This window comes from Chlorocebus sabaeus, chromosome 20 (assembly GCF_047675955.1).
Source record: "Chlorocebus sabaeus isolate Y175 chromosome 20, mChlSab1.0.hap1, whole genome shotgun sequence".
NCBI lineage: Eukaryota > Metazoa > Chordata > Mammalia > Primates > Cercopithecidae > Chlorocebus > Chlorocebus sabaeus.
This window is the reverse complement of record NC_132923.1, coordinates 71,390,511-71,407,296: the sequence shown is the minus strand read 5'-3', so window position 1 is coordinate 71,407,296 and position 16,786 is coordinate 71,390,511. Positions and strand designations below refer to the sequence as shown.

The 16,786-nt window shown below is 38.8% G+C and overlaps 1 protein-coding gene and 1 pseudogene across 3 annotated transcripts in view; both read left to right on the top strand.

Annotated features, from left to right (window-relative positions):
• The first annotated feature begins 459 nt into the window (after positions 1 to 459).
• Positions 460 to 2,077, top strand: LOC103224667 (transcription factor BTF3 pseudogene; annotated as a pseudogene).
• Positions 2,078 to 10,581: 8,504 nt separating this feature from the next.
• The window catches only part of LEPR (leptin receptor), a 120,027-nt gene continuing 113,822 nt past the window's right edge, over positions 10,582 to 16,786 (top strand). Inside the window, exons 1-2 of one of the 3 annotated variants that reach the window (XM_038001071.2) lie at positions 10,582 to 13,067; positions 14,801 to 14,962. The gene's annotated coding sequence lies outside the window, so the exon portion shown is untranslated. The remainder of the gene's footprint in view (positions 13,068 to 14,800; positions 14,963 to 16,786) is intronic. The other 2 variants (XM_073007230.1, XM_007978431.3) reach the window with 2 other exon arrangements.

Below are 16,786 nucleotides of genomic sequence, written 5' to 3'. Positions count from 1 at the left end.
TTCTTTATACATAACCCAGTCTCAGGTAGTTCTTTATAGCAGTGTGAAAACAGACTAATACAGACCGCCCCAAATAACATCTCCTTTATACTGTCCATTTCCTCAATATGTTCTGAAGTATTTTTCCTTCACAATTTCATTCACTTTTCCCCTCTTACTATAATACAGTTGACCCTTAAACAACATGGGTTTGAACAGTGCAGTTTCACTTATACACAGATTTTCCTCTGCTTCTGTCATCTGGAGAGGATAAGATTAACCCTACCTTTTCCTCTTCCCCCTCAGTCTACTCAACATGAAGACAACAAGGATAAGACCTTTATGATGATCCATTTCCACTTAATGAATAGTAAGTATATTTTCTCTAATTTATGATTTTCTGAATAACATTTTCTTTTCTCTGGTTTAACTTATTGTAAGAATATAGTATATAATAAATATAGCATACAAAATATGTGTTAATTGACTACGTAATTGGTAAGGCTTTTGGTTAACAGTAGGTAATTAGTAATTAAGTGCTTGGGGAGTCAAAAGTTATATACAATTTTCTACTGCATGAGGTGTCACCCCTAACCCCCATGTTGTTCAACTATACCTTCCATTTCTGCACTTTGAAATGTTATTCTTTAAATTCCAGCATCAATGTCATGCCCTTTATGAAGTCTTCCTGAATTCTTCAGACAGAAGTTATTTCTCTTCTTCTGGAATTGCCTAATAATTCTTTATAATATTAATAATAAACTTCCATACATTTGTATAATGCTCAAATCAGTGGACACTTCCTGATTTAGATATTATTTAACCCGCATAGTATAGTTGACAATACAAGCGACTTTCCATCCATTTTCCTCCTCTGACTTCTGACACATTCTGGTTTTCTTACTACCTATATGGCTTCTCTTTCTCAGTCTTCTCGGTGAATGTATTCATTTCCTAGGGCTGCCTTTAAAACATACTACAAACTGGGTGACTTAAAACAACAAGAATTTATTACCTCAGAATTCTGGAGGCTAGAAGTTCAAAATCAAGGTGTTGGGAGGGCCATACTCCCTCTGAAGCCTTTAGGGGAGAATATCCCTTGCCTCTTTTAGCTTTTGGTAGCCTCAGGCATTCCTTGTTCTGTGGCAGCATAACTCTAATTTCTGCCTCCATTTTCACGTGACTGTCTTCCCTCTGTCACTGGTGTCCTTACAAGAAGAGAAACACAGCTGCCATCTTGCGTCCCCGCGTGTGTGCGCCTAATCTCAGCTGGTCCACCCGAGACCCCTTGAGCACCAACCCTAGTCCCCCTGCGCGGCCCCTTATTCGCTCCGACAAGATGAAAGAAACAATCATGAACCAGGAAAAACTCGCCAAACTGCAGGCACAAGCGTGCTTTGGTGGGAAAGGAACTGCTCGCAGAAAGAAGGTGGTTCATAGAACAGGCACAGCAGATGATAAAAAACTTCAGTTCTCCTTAAAGAAGTTAGGGGTAAACAATATCTCCGGTATTGAAGAGGTGAGTATGTTTACAAACCAAGGAACAGTGATCCACTTTAACAACCCTAAAGTTCAGGCATCTCTGGCAGCGAACACTTTCACCACTACAGGCCATGCTGAGACGAAGCAGCTGACAGAAATGCTACCCAGCATCTTAAACCAGCTTGGCACAGATAGTCTGACTAGTTTAAGGAGACTGGCCGAAGCTCTGCCCAAACAATCTGTGGATGGAAAAGCACCACTTGCTACTGGAGAAGATGATGATGATGAAGTTCCAGATCTTGTGGAGAATTTTGATGAGGCTTCCAAGAATGAGGTAAACTGAATTGAGTCAACTTCTGAAGATAAAACTTGAAGAAGTTACTGGGAGCTGCTATTTTATATTATGACTGCTTTTAAAGAAATTTTTGTTTATGGATCTGATAAAATCTAGATCTCTAATATTTTTAAGCCCAAGCCCCTTGGACACTGCAGCTCTTTTCAGTTTTTGCTTATACACAATTCATTCTTTGCAGCTAATTAAGCCAAAGAAGCCTGGGAATCAAGTTTGAAACAAAGGTTAATAAAGTTCTTTGCCTAGTAAAAAAAAAAAAAAAAAAAAAAAAAGAAAAACAGACACAAGGAGGAAAACCTTGTGTCTGTTTCTCTTCTTATAAGGACACCGGTCATATTGGATTAGGTCTCATCCTAATCAACAGTGATCTCTCATCCTAATTTGATTACATCTGCATAAAGCCTATTTTCAAATAAGGTCACATTCACAGGTACTAGGGGTTAGGATTTGAACACGTCTTTTAGGGGGATACAATCCAACCCAAAACAGTAGCGTTCCCATTTCTTGCCTCTCCCTTAAATATTAGGTTTCTTCAGGCTCCCTTCTCTCAGCAATTATTTAAATAATGAGGAAAACTAAAATTTGGCAGTGTCAAATATATGAATCATAAAACAGGTGTAATACAAGAGTCCAAGGAGGATATTCGAGATACGGTCTTCTGATGTATTCTCGAATGTGACTATTTTCCCTTAGCTTTTCCTTTAGAACTGCATTAGAGGTGGTGGAGCTTTCAAAAATATTTAACAAATGTTACTTTTGAAGAAGAGAGTAAGAGTATTTAATAAGGAAACATTAGCAATGTGAACGTTATATGAGATAATCAGTGGTCCTCATCTTTGTTTCCTTCTTACAGAAAACAAGAGGAAATGATTGCCCACTGGAAGGGTAATTTTTGTGGGCTGAATTGTACATTCCCAAAATTTCTGTGTTGAAACCCCAACCCCTAGTACATCAGAATGTAACTGTATTTGGAGGTAGGGCCTTGAAAGAGACAATTAAATTGAAATTTGGCTATTAAGGTGAACCCTAACGTAATATGTCTTATGATATCATCATAAGACAGGGAAATTTGGACATACCAAGAGACTCCAGGTATGTGTGCACCCAGAGAAAAGACCATTTGAGAAAATGACCATCTGTAAACCAAGGGGAGAGGTTTTAGGAGGAACCAAACCTGCTGGCACCTTGATCTTGGACTTTCAGCCTCCAGAACTGTGAAAAAATACATTTCTGCTGTCTAAGCCACTCAGACTGTGGCATTTTTTTTATGGTAGTTTAGAGAACAAATACAGCAATTTTTAGTTACTGATTTAGCGAGTAGTGTGGTCCAGATGCTATTCTGGGTGCTGAGGATATAGGTTCCCTGTGGAGCTGATGTTCTAGGGGATGGAGAAAGGGAATAACAATAAATAAGTAAAATATATGTCAGATCAAACTAAGTGCTACAGAGAAGAAAAGTCAGAGAAATCATATAGAAAGTTGCAATTTTATAGTTATAAAGGCTTCATTGTGAGGCTGAAATTTTAGCAAATATCTGAATAAGATGAGGAGAGGCAGAGGATCCCAGGTTAAGGAAGTAGCAAGTTTCAAAGATTCTGATTTGGGATTGTGCCTGACATGTTCAAGAGATAACATCAAAAAGCCAATGGGGCTGAAATGTATAGAGCCTGGGGGGAGAGTAACATGTCAGAGAGAATGGGGTGGAGGCGCTATGGAGCTACTGGGGACTAACTTGTAGAGAAAGCCAGTCCCCAGAGTGAAGTTAATACAAAAAGAAGGGTAAGCAGGCAAAATGGGGGAGGGTGTAGATGAAGGAGGGAGAGAGAAAAAGAGAGAGAGACAGAGAGAAAGAAGCCAGTCTGAAAAGGCTACACACTGTATGATTTCACTATTTATAGGACATTCTGGAAAGGCAAAACTATGGAGGCAACAAATAAATCAGACATTACTGGGGTTTGGGGAGAGAGGAAGGTTGAACAGGTGAAGCACAAAGGATATTCTTTGTAAGTGATAAAACCATTCTGCATGATACCATAATGGTGGGTACTCAACGCCATGCATTTATCAAAACCCATAGAACTTTACAGTACAGAGTGAACCTTAATGTATGAAAATTGTAAAAAAAAAATTATTTCTGAGGTCAGAGCGTCACAGGGTGAAATATAGAACATGACTAAACAATTAACAATGTTACAAATGTATGATAAAACCTCACTGAAGGGACTGGCAGAAAAAGTTGCTAGCCTGAATAACTTTGGAAATGAGCAGAGATTGTAAGACTAAAGGGAAAAAGAACTGTATGTAAGCACGGTAATCTAGTTGATAAAGTCTCCCATGGGGGAACAGGTTAACAATTCTGAAACCATCATACATCTAATCTGGAACTGAAGAATTAAGTAAATGGAATGTGGCTAGCAGGAGCCAGGTTTCTCACTGTTGAAGTGGGAGCTTACAGGAAAGCATGGGGAGAAGGCAAGAATTATTCATACGGTTATGGATTAGAGTTAGAGACATCAGTATGAACTCACGCTTACATTATTATAGGTACAGACATTTACATATAGAAATATTTATAGATATGTATATATACAGGAGTTAGCTACACACACACACACACACACACACACACACACACACATTTTGCTCTGTCTGCTGAAGAGGTCAAGATACAAGGATACACCTAACAAGTCAGATCTTTGTTTCTAATACTATTTGTTCCAATAAAAGGAACCAGGAATCCTTGGAGAGATGGCTGATTCTCAGGAAACATACAATATGAGTCTGGAGCATGTTGTAGTTTCTTAAAAGAAAGAAGTACTTAATACACACAATGATGGAGCACATCAAAGGGAGACTAGAGCCAATATAAGCAGTTCCTAATGGCCTAAGCTAGAACGATTTGAGCAATAAGATAAATAAGGTAGCAATGGATTATAATTCAGGTATATATACAATAAATATTCCTGTCTACACTGACATAAATAAACAGTTGAGTAAGTAAACAAATAGGGAAAAAGATACATCTCCTGTGCGGGAGAATTTCAACTAATTTGTGAAGCTCTTCCATCCTCAAGGAGGTGGAACATAACTCCTACTCCGTAAGCATGGACTGTGCATAGTGATTTCCTTCCAAAGAGTACCGTATGGAAAGCAGAAAAGAGAGTAACTTTAAAGGGTGAAACCTGATAAACACTACCTCAGCCAAGTGATCAAGGTCAATATTAAAGTAGCAAGTCATGTTGATAGTATGTAGTCTTGTATGATGTAATGGAAATTACACTCCTGTGGTCTTCCTCTTCATGTAACAAACATCCACACTGTAATCCTGAGAAAAGCATTAAGCAAATCACAATTGAGGGGCACTGTACAAAATACCAGTACTTCTTTTTTTTTTATTTTTATTTTTTGAGACGGAGTCTCGCTCTGTCGCCCAGGCTGGAGTGCAGTGGCACAATCTCGGCTCACTGCAAGCTCCACCTCCCGGGCCCACGCCATTCTCCTGCCTCAGCCTCCGGAGTAGCTGGGACCACAGGTGCCCGCCACCACACCCGGCGAATTTTTTGTATTTTTAGTAGAGACGGGGTTTCACTGTGTTAGCCAGGATGGTCTCGATCTCCTGACTTTGTGATCCACCCACCTCAGCCTCCCAAAGTGCTGGGATTACAGGCGTGAGCCACCGCGCCCGGTCCCCAGTACTTCTTAAAACTGTCAAGGCCATCAAAAACAAGAAAAGTCTGAGAAGTTGTCATAGCCAAGAGCAGTCTAAGGCAACATGCTGACTGCAAGTAACGCAGCATCCTGGTTGGGATACTGGAACAGAAAAACAGTGTGAGGTTAATAACTAATAAAATATGAATAAAGTATGGACATCAATTAAAAATTATGTACCAATATTGGTTCACTGATTATGACCAATGCACCTTACTTACATAGGGTGGAAATAATAGGGGAGATTGGGTGTGAAGTATATGGGAATTCTACTATCTTTATCACTTTTCTGAACATCTAAATCTTTCAAAATAAATAAAAAGTTTATTTAATAAAATCCCATTCCAAGTTTTACCCCATTCCAGTTAAATCAGAATTTTTAAGGTGTGAGAAGGGATCAGTATTTTTTAAACATCTCAAGTGCTGTCAATGTGCAGCACTGGAAACTTCTGCAGTAGAAGTCCCTGACCTGTGGTGGCTGTTATATTTTGGTACTCCTTAATTCATACAAAATGTCCTGAGCTAAATGAAAGTGTTGCGTGTTGCCTCCATTTTGTACCTATGTGAAGTCAAAATTTTAATTATGAGCATGATAAAAATAAAGTACTAGAACATGTTGCCCATTTGAGCACCACTTGATGTTACAATATTGGATATTGAGCTCCTAACTGACAAATGTATCAAGCATATGATTACAAGCACTATTACATCTTAAAATGTCTCTTGTAATTTTCCTCCAATTGAAATGAAAAAAAGAAAAAAAGGATATGACACGCACACCCTTTCCTCTGACTGACCCTATGCTGTCAGATCCCACATTAACATGCTTTGGTGGATTCCACCACGATTCAATTTTTCTGCCATTTTTGACCTGGTTTGTGCTCCAGGAGGCTGACTTTATGGACTATAATCCTCAGACCTCCTTGCTCTGATTTCCAGTTAGGTTTAGGCAAGATGGAGGAGACAGGTATCATAGTTTTAACCCAAGTCTTTCCCTTCTTCATCGTGGTTCCGGCAGTGGCTGAGTTTCTTGCAACTCCAGCTCCCATCCCTTCTGGCTCATACTTGGCTCTGGAAACACAGTTGCCTTTTCTCACCCCTTCAAACTAAGAGGGAGCAATGGTTTCTTGCTGTTGCTCATATCTCTGTAAATTGTCTTTACTGAAATATTTTAACTTTTTGAGGGTGTCATCTGTTTCCTGATAGACTTTCTGACTGATGCAATTAGTCTGTTACTATCAATTCTCTGGAAATGATGACCCTTTCTCCCCCACCCCTTTTTAAGCCAAGATAACATTTTGCCTACTTTTTTTGTCCTTAAAAAGTTCTTTGTTTTGTGAAACAATGTTGATAGTAGCGAACATTATTTTCCCTAAGTCCTTATTTGGCAAAAGTAAGAGCTGGCAAACATGCTGGTTCCCCACATATTTTTGAAATTTCATTTTCAAAATCTGGAGTCCGGGAACCATTGACCTAAGTGAGAATTCAACTTTGAAACATTAAGGGAATTCAGCTATAATTCACTTCACCACAAGAATCTTACAAATCTGATGAAAGTTGCCAATGGCTGTCACAGTAGACACTCAAGTTACCAGGGTTCAGTTGTTTGCATAACATATTGTCCCACTCCTGGTGAAGAGGGAAATAGTATCTGGGGAAAATAGGAGGATCGATAAAAATTAAAGTGGTTATTTTTGTATCCACTGACACAGAAGGAGATTTTACAGCACACTATGTTTTGAGTCTCAAAAACACACATGAGTATTGCATTTCACTGGAGATCTGGTGGGGGAAGGGATGGAGAGGAGGAAAAGAGTGCATCTGAAAGTTTTAGCAAGAAGTTGAAAGGACTCTTCAATGAAGTATGGATGTAGTGTGACTGTGACTTAGAACTTCCATGTTCTCAGATCCAGAACTGTTAACATTTATACTAGTCTAAGTCTTTTTTTCTTATAAATGATTACAAAAGCTCATTAAGCAACACAGACTGGGTACGTGTGTGTGTGTGTGTGTGTGTGTGTGTGTGTGTGTTTTGCCTCCAAATTCTAGTTTATTTTTAATTGACAAATAGGAATTGTATAAATTTATGGGGTACAATATGATGTTCTGACACATATATGCTCTATGGAATGATCAAATCAGGCTAATTAGCATTATCAATCTTTTCAAATATTTATCATTTCTTTGTGGTGAGAACACTTAAAATCCTCTCTTAGAGATTTTGAAATATACAATATATTATTATTACAGTCAGTATGCTGTCCAATAGAACACCAGAACTTATTCCTAACTGACACTTCGTATCAGTTGAACATCTCTCCTTTCCCTGTCCACACTCTCACCCACTGCCAGCCTTTGGTAACCACCTTTTTACTCTCTCTTTCTATGAGTTTAACTTTTTAAGATTCCACATAAAAGTAGGGTATTTGTCAAGCCATGCCTGGCTTATTTCTTTTTTTTCTTTTTTTTTTTTTGAGACTGAGTCTTGCTCTATCGCCCAGGCTGGAGTGCAGTGGCGCAATCTCGGCTCACTGCAACCTCTGCCTCCTGGGTTCAAGCAATGCTCCTGCTTCAGCCTCCCAAATAGCTGGGATTACAGGCGCCTGCCACCACGCCTGGTTAATTTTTGTATTTTTAGTAGAGATGGGATTTCACCAGCTTGGCCAGGCTAGTCTCGATCTCCTAACGTCAAGTGATCTGTCCGCCTCAGCCTCCCAAAATGCTGGGATTACAGGTGTGAGCCACCATGCCCGACCGCTTATTTCACTTAACGTAATGCCCTCTAGGTTCATTCATATTGTCCCAAATGACAGATTTTTTTTTAACGCTGAATAGTAGTCTATTGTGTGAGTGTACATATACAAATATATATATAACATATATATATACACACACACATACATATACACAACATTGAAAAAAATCCATTCATTTGTTGATGAAACGTAAGTTGTTTCCATATCTTGGCTACTGTGAATAATGCTGCAATGAGCATGGGAGTGCAGACATCTCTTTAACATATGATTTCAATTCTTTTGCATATACCCAGAAGTAAAATTGCTAGATCACATGGTAAATCTATTTTTATTTTTTTAAAACTTCATACTGTTTTTCAAAATAGCTGCACTTAATTGTAGTACCACCAACAGTGTATAAGAGTTCCTTCTCCACATACTTGATAATACTTATCTTTCATATTTTTGATAATAGCCGATCTAACAGTCGTGAGGTGATATCCCATTGTAGTTTTAATATGCATTTCTCTGATAATTAGGAATGTTGAGCATTTTAGTAAATGTATGTGTTGGCCATTGTATGTCTTCTCCTGAGAAATGTCTATTGAAATTCTTTGCCAGTTTTTTCACTGGGTTATTTGTTTTCTTGTTATTGAGTAGTTTGAGTTTCTTGTATATTTTAGATATTAGCCTCTTATCCAATGTATGATTTACAAATACTTTTCCCCAGTTTGTGGGTTGTTTCTTTACTCTGTTGAGATTTTCTTTTGTTGTGCAGAGCTTTTCAGTTTGATGCAATCCCATCTATCTATTTTTGCTTTTATTGCCTGTGTTTTTGGGATCATAGCCAAGAAATCATTCCCCAGATCAATGTTGTGAAACTTTCCCCTAGGTTTTCTTCTAGTAGTTTTAGAGTTTCAGGTCCTATGTTTAAGTGTTTAATCCATTTTGAGTTGATTCTTCTATAAGGGATAAGGTAATGGTCCATTTTGATTCTTCTTCATGTGGATGTCCAGTTTTCACAGTATGATTTATTGAAGAGATGTCCTTTCCCCATTGTGTGTGCTCGGTATCTTTGTCAAAAATCAACTGATTGTAGATGTATAGGTTTATTCCTGAGTTCTCTGTCCCATTCTGTTGGTCTATGTGTCTGTTTGTATTCCAGTACCATGTTGTTTTGATTACTGTAATTTTGTAATATATTTTGAAATCTGGTAGTGTGATGCCTCTGGCTTTGACTTTGTTCTTTCTGGTCAAGATTGTTTTGGCTATTTGGGGTCTTTGTGACTTCATACAAATTTTAGAATTTTTAAAAATTTCTGTGAAGAATGACATTAGAATTTTTGTAGGGATTGCAATGATTCTGTAGATTGCTTCGGGTAATATGAATGTTTACAAAATATAAATTATTCCACTCCATGAACACACAATATCTTTCCATTTATTTGTATAATTTTCAATTTATTTCATCAATGTTTTATAGTTTTTGGTATACAGATCTTCCACTTCCTTGGTTAAATTACTCCTAAGTATTTTATTTTATTTTATTTTTGATACTAATGTAAATGGGATTGTTTTCCTAGTTTCTTTTTCAGTTAGTTTATGGTTTGTCTATAGGAATGCTACTGATTTTTGTAGGTTAATTTTGTATCCTGCAACTTTACTGAGTTAGTTTATGAGTTTTATTAATTTTTTTGGTGAAGTCTTTAGGATTTTCCATCTATAAGATCATGTCATCAGCAAAAAGAGATAATTTTACTTCTTTCCAATTTGGATGCCTTTTACTTCTTTCTCTTGCCTAATTGCTCCGGCTAGGACTTCCCGTACTATGTTGCATAGGAGTGGTGAGAGTGGATATCCTTGCCCTGTTTCTGATCTTAGAGAAAAGCCTTCAACTTTCACAATTGATTGTGACATTAGCTATGGGTTTGCTGTGTATGGCCTTTATTGTGTTGAGGAACATTCTTTCTACTCTGAATTTGTTGAGCGTTTTCATTGTGAAAGGATGTTTAATTCTGTCAAGCCCTTTTCTGCATCTCTTATGATGATCATACCTTTTTTGTCCTTCATTCTGTGGGCATTTTTGTTTATTGATGTTTTCAATTGAATGTGTTTTATAATGTCAAGTACATCAAATTTAGAACTGAAAGAAAATTTTTACAGTATCTTATGCTTGGACAAGGTACAAGAAACAGGGCATATGTTATCACAGTTTAGTCTCCTTGACTTTAAAATTCTTCTGTGTTAGGAATATGAGATCCTTCTTTGTTATGTTATATTTAATATTGAGTGCAAAGGCATTAACGCATGATTGTTTTTAAAATTTTTATCTGTTTAAAAACTTGCTTTGTTTTTATTCTTATTACTTTCTGTTTTCTGAATTTAGCTTAAGAAAAACACAGAGCAATATTTTCAAATTTATTTTTTCCTTTGTATACATTCAAAAGGGAGTTTTAAAAGGGCTGGATAGCTTGGTCATAAAGAGGAGATTTTCTTTACCATTACAATCCAAACACAAGCTGTTGTCCACATGGCATGGAATAATTAGAGAACTCAATAATTTTCTTTCTCTTTACATTTCTACTACTTAAACAAAATAATAGAAACTGATTTATTTCTTCCTTTATCTGGTGATGGAAACTACTCTATGGAAAACCTGGGAATGTTCAGCACTATGTTTTCCACTACGTGGAAGTAACGGGAAATGAAACTGACTTATATGAAGAAGAAGAGACAAGAGATGGAGAAGATTACTGGTGATTTTAGGGTTTCCGAAGACCATCTACATGTGTCCTATTCCTGTTGCTTGACTGTTGAAATTTTTCTGATTCCAGGAAATAAAAATTCTCCTTTTTGGCAAAGCTATTATTTTGGGTGGGATTCTGTAAGGTGCAAGTGGCAAAAATGTAGCTACAATTAGCTTAAGTAAAAAGAGGGAATTAAGGAGAGATCCTTAGGTAACTCACAGAATTAAATGAATAGTTGATCAACTGAGCTTTAACAAGGCAGAAGCAGGCACTTTAGAAGGGACTCAGAACCTAGGGCCAAGACTTAGGTGCTGCTGCAGCACACTTCCTTCATGTGGCCTTTGCTACTTTTCTTTCTGGACACTGTGCCCTCTGAAGAGGAATACTTTGATTACCTTATGTGATTCCACCAGTACTTTCTTTTATTTATCCTGTAACCCTCATCTACTCACTGGCATTTTTATGTGCATTGCCACAGAAGGAGATGTTACAGCACACTGTGTTTTGAATCTCAAAAGCACAGACTAGGATTGAATTCAGGCTCTCAAGATTAAGAGAGCTATCCCACGTTAGCAGGAAAAGGAAGGCTAAAAGGGAAAAAAAGACAGCTGAGTTGGTACTGTGTCCGGAATTGGTGGATTCTTGGTCTCGCTGACTTCAAGAATGAAGCTGCAGACCCTCATGGTGAGTGTTACAGTTCTTAAAGGTGGTGTGTCCAGAGTTTGTTCTTTCAGATGTTCAGATGTGTCTGGAGTTGCTTCCTTCTGGTGGGTTTGTGGTCTCACTGACTTCAGGAGTGAAGCTGCAGACCTTCACGGTGAGTGTTACAGCTCTTAAAGGTGGCACGTCTGGAGTTGTTCGTTCCTTCTGGTGGGTTCATGGTCTCGCTGGCCTCAGGAGTGAAGCTGCAGACCTTCGCCGTGAGTGTTACAGTTCATAAAGGTGGCACATACGGGGTTATTCATTCCTCCCAGTGGGTTCGTGGTCTTGCTGGCTTCAGGAGTGAAGCTGCACACTTTTGCGGTGTTACAGCTCATAAAGGCAGCGCAGACCCAGAGAATGAGCAGCAGCAAGATTTACTGCAAAGAGCGAACCAACAATGCATGGAAGGGGACCCCAGCGGGTTGCTGCTGCCGGCTTGGGTGGCCTGCTTTTATTCCCTTATTTGGCCCCACCCATATCCTGCTGATTGGTGCATTTTGACAGAGTGCTGATTGGTGCATTTACAAATCTTTGGCTAGACACAGAGTACTGATTGGTGCGTTTACAATCCTTTAGCTAGACACAAAAGTTCTCCAAGTCCCCTACCTGATTAGCTAAACACAGAGTGTTGATTGGTGTGTTTACAAACCTTTAGCTAGACACAGAGCACTGATTGGTGCATTTACAATCCTTTAGCTAGACAGAAAAGTTCTCCAAGTCCCCATCCAACCCAGAAGCCCAGCCAGCTTCACCTCTCAGTACCACTGGGAAAGGGGCTCTGCACCTAGTAGATGATACTATCACTAGGCAACACAGCAGGCATTTGTGTTTATTGTTTTAAATTGAATTTGCTTTATAATGTCAAGTACAGCCAATCTATAATTGAAACAAAAACTTTGAAGTACTCTGTGAAATTCATATCCAAGAACTGAACCCTCTGGGGGAGGAGCAATAGACATTCCCACTGCACCCAACCCTGGGTAACAGAGTGAGACTCTGTCTCACAAAAAACAAAACAAAACAAGACACTTATTTTAGAATTGTTTTAGATCTGAAGAAAAATGGCAAAGATAGTATAGAAAGTCCCCGTGTACTGTACACCCAGTTTCCCCTATTATTAACAATCTTACATTCTTTCTGTCACATTTCTGACAAATAGTAACATCTGCTTAAATACTTCCAGTGACTGGCAACCCAGTATGTCCTAAAGAGTCCCATTGTCAGATGATTTTAGAGCAGTGTGACTTGAGATGTGGTTCTAGGACCAGCAGCATCTGCACAACCGGGAATCCAGTTAGAAATGAAGAATCTCAGACCCCAATCCAGACTTGAATCAGAATCTACATTCAACAGGATCTCCAGGTAATTTATGTGCACATCCAAATTTGAAAAGTATTGCTCTAGTGTTCATATATATGTATACACACACACACACACACGTATTTTTCCCAAAAAATGGCAACCAAGGTCTTGCAATCACATTGCCCCATTCATTAATTCATCTGTGTATTCACAAAACATTTCTTAAGAGCATATATGCTAAGCACTGATTTAACTTGAAACGTTTTTAAAAGTAAGATTTTATTCCTACCCTAAAAAATTTCACATTCCAATTCTGCCATGTAAGAGGTAGTTGAATGAACAGGATAATTTTTGTTCAGAAAAGACAGGACTAAGTTTGAAGAGCTGTCCCTGAGATACTAGCAAATGTGGGAAAATGCCACCATCTGTAGAAAACTATCACAACAGCTGAGACAATCACAGAGTAGAAAGAGCTACTCGTCTTTATTCCAGATAGAGCTAGGGGTGGAGAGAAAAGCCCTCTGCAACTCTGGTTAGTGTATTAGTCTGCTCTCTCATTGCCGTAAAGAAATACCTGAGACTAGGTAATTTATAGAGAAAAGAGGTTAAATTGGTTCATGGTTCTGCAGACTGTACAGGAAGCATAGTGACTTCTGCTTCTGGGGAGGCCTCGGGAAGTTTCTAATCATGGCAGAAGGCAAATGAGGAACAATCTGTTTCACATGGTGGGAGCAGGAACAAGAGAGAAAAGGGGGAGATGCTACACACTTTTAAACCAGTAGGTGTTGTGAAAACTCACTCATTACACCAAGGACAGCAAAGTGCCATGAGAGATTTGCCCCCATGACCCAAACACCTCCCACACACTACCACAAGAACAGCACCAAGGGGATGGTGCCAAACCATTCAATAGAAACTGCCCCCATGATCCAATCACCTCCCTCCAGGCCCAACCTCCAACATTGGGGATTACAACTGGACGTGAGATTTGGGCGGACATACCAATCTAAACCCTATCAGGTAGCATGGGGCAGTATGTAGGAATAGCCGTTGTGATGAAGGTCCTCAGATCTGAAGCAGCTTCCTAGAGTTCCAACTTACCTCAGCACGGTGTAGGAGCAGTAGACTAATTCCTGAGCCTAGCATAGTCATGTTGCTGGGCCTTCACCAAGGTGCCCAGAGCCCAGAGTGGTGCTGGAGAACACTTTTCAATGCACTTCAGCAGGGCACTGAGGGCCAGGAAGGAGAATCATTGATCCTGAAGTGACCTTTGGCATGGATCCATGTGCATCAACCCTTGAAAAACAGACAGGATAAGGAGGGAGATGCCAAATTCAACAAATGACCAAATATCAGAATCTTTGCTTATTCTGGCCCTGCCTTCCTTCTGTCCCATGTCCCTTGCTTAAAATTAGATGTGAACTGAAGGAAAAGAAGTAGGAGCCCGAATTCATTAAGGTTGAGTTTCTATCATCTTGTAAAACAGGATATCATTGAAGAAATTAAGTTCAATTGCATGAAAAAAATTAAGCCACACTTTCTGATCATTTGCTTATGCAACCTGAAATTTAAATTTTGTCTTCTACTTCAGACTGTGTTCTTATATGTGGCAGAGAACCTGGCTCCTAGCAGCTGCAGCTTGCAACTGCATATATTCACCATCTGGAAGGAAAAAGCTCTTCACCTCCTTGACTCTTACAGCATGCTGCCCTCATCCAAGCTCCTGTTTGAAAAGCTTCAGAGAACAATCTTGACTGGCCTTTCTCTAATCTCACCCTATTTACCAATTACAGAGTTAGGAATGCGGGATACTATGATGGGTCCAGCTTGGAGCACTTGCTGTGTGGCCTCTGAAGCCAGCATGCTGTAACTGGTAGCTCCGCCTAGATCCATGTGCTTGGTGTCAGGGAAGGAACAGTTTCTCCGCCAAAAGGGAATAAATACTTTGATCAGAGGTAGGGGAGGCGGGGAGTAGTCTGGTAAGAACACTGAATTGCATTATCTACCTTGTGTGCCTATACTTATTAAGGTTTCCTTTATGTCACATTGATATGATCAAAGCAAGAAACTAAAATTATGAACAAGATACTGACTATGTATTTTATGACTCATTAGTTCAGAATTAGAAACTGGGCTCTGGAAAGAAAATAACACAGCTAGCCGGGCGCGGTGGCTCAAGCCTGTAATCCTAGCACTTTGGGAGGCCGAGACGGGCGGATCACGAGGTCAGGAGATCGAGACCATCCTGGCTAACACGGTGAAAACCCGTCTCTACTAAAAATACAAGAAAATTAGCCGGGCGAGGTGGCGGGCGCCTGTAGTCCCAGTTACTCGGGAGGCTGAGGCAGGAGAATGGCGTGAACCCGGAGGGGCGGAGCTTACAGTGAGCCGAGATCGCGCCACTGCACTCCAGCCTGGGGCACAGAGCAAGACTCCGTCTCAAAAAAAAAAAAAGAAAAAAAAAAAAAAAAAAAAAGAAAAGAAAATAACACAGCCATTTCATTATAAATGTGTAAACTTTGCAGCAGTTTAACCACGAGAGTTGGCATATAGGTCAGGGAATAGGCCTGGTGGGTTTTGCTCTCAAATCCCATTATACTCCTGCAGAGAATGAAGTGCTCTGTGCTTTGTGAAAATTGGTTTGTAGTATGTGTGTACCAATTATCAGGATTGTCAGAAATGTTGGACACTTCCTTTAGGTTCATAGGGACTTAAATCTGAAATACTTCTCTACAAAAACTTTACTTAGCTGCATAATTCTGAAATAGTTTTATTCTGGCCAACTGCTTATTTATAACAGCCTTTTCAGGTAATATTCTAGGAGTTATTTCCCAAGATTTATTCTCTTTACTTTATTTCTCATGATATTCTTTCAGGTACAAGGAAATAATAATTGATTTGGCTTATGTATACAATTTGGAGAATTTTGTAGTTTTTCTTACACTGTGTTGCTCATTTATGAGAAATAAGCAAATAGATAAAAAAATACGGATACTGCATGAAGTACTGAAAAAATGTAAAAAATTTCCTTGGGGAAGTCATATTTTAGTCCATGTTCTGTTGTTAATTTTAATCTTGGGGTTAAGTAATTTTTGCTCTTGGTATAAAATTATTAACAATCCAATTGACTTGCCTTTCAACTCTAAACAGCTTCTTGATCACGGTGTAAATAGCTGGTATGAATTTCACTGCTGTTACGTAGCTTTTCAGACAGTCAAGGAAATATGATTCTGCCATATTCATGCCAGCAGATTTCAAAGGGCAAGGAAAGGTGTTTCAACAGATTAGGAGTCTAAACGAGTTACAGGTTGAGCAAATGGCCAGTGAAGAGCCACCAACAGTAACCGGGCAGCCCCAGGCCTGCAGGAGAATCTGTAAGGTTCTAGTTCCCAGGAAGAGCTTCCAAAGAACACATGGTCTTACATAGATATTTTCAAATAACTCTTTTCCTCCCAATTATTTTAGCAAACATATGATTGTTGTAGATAAATTAGAAAAGTAAATATAAACAGGAAAATAAATGTATCCATTATCCCATAATCTGAAGATAGCCTTTAATAACATTTTGGTGTATAGCTCATCATTTTTTCTTATGCATATATATTTTAAAATCCATTGAGATTATGCTGAACATATAATTCCTATAATATATGTTCTATGGTAATTTAGAATAAAAATCCCTTTGGTATGTGAATTTAAAACAATATTATAGGCATATAATCATTGTGAAGTATCTATTCTTCAAATCACTTTTTTGTTCTTTTTAGTTATACAAATAG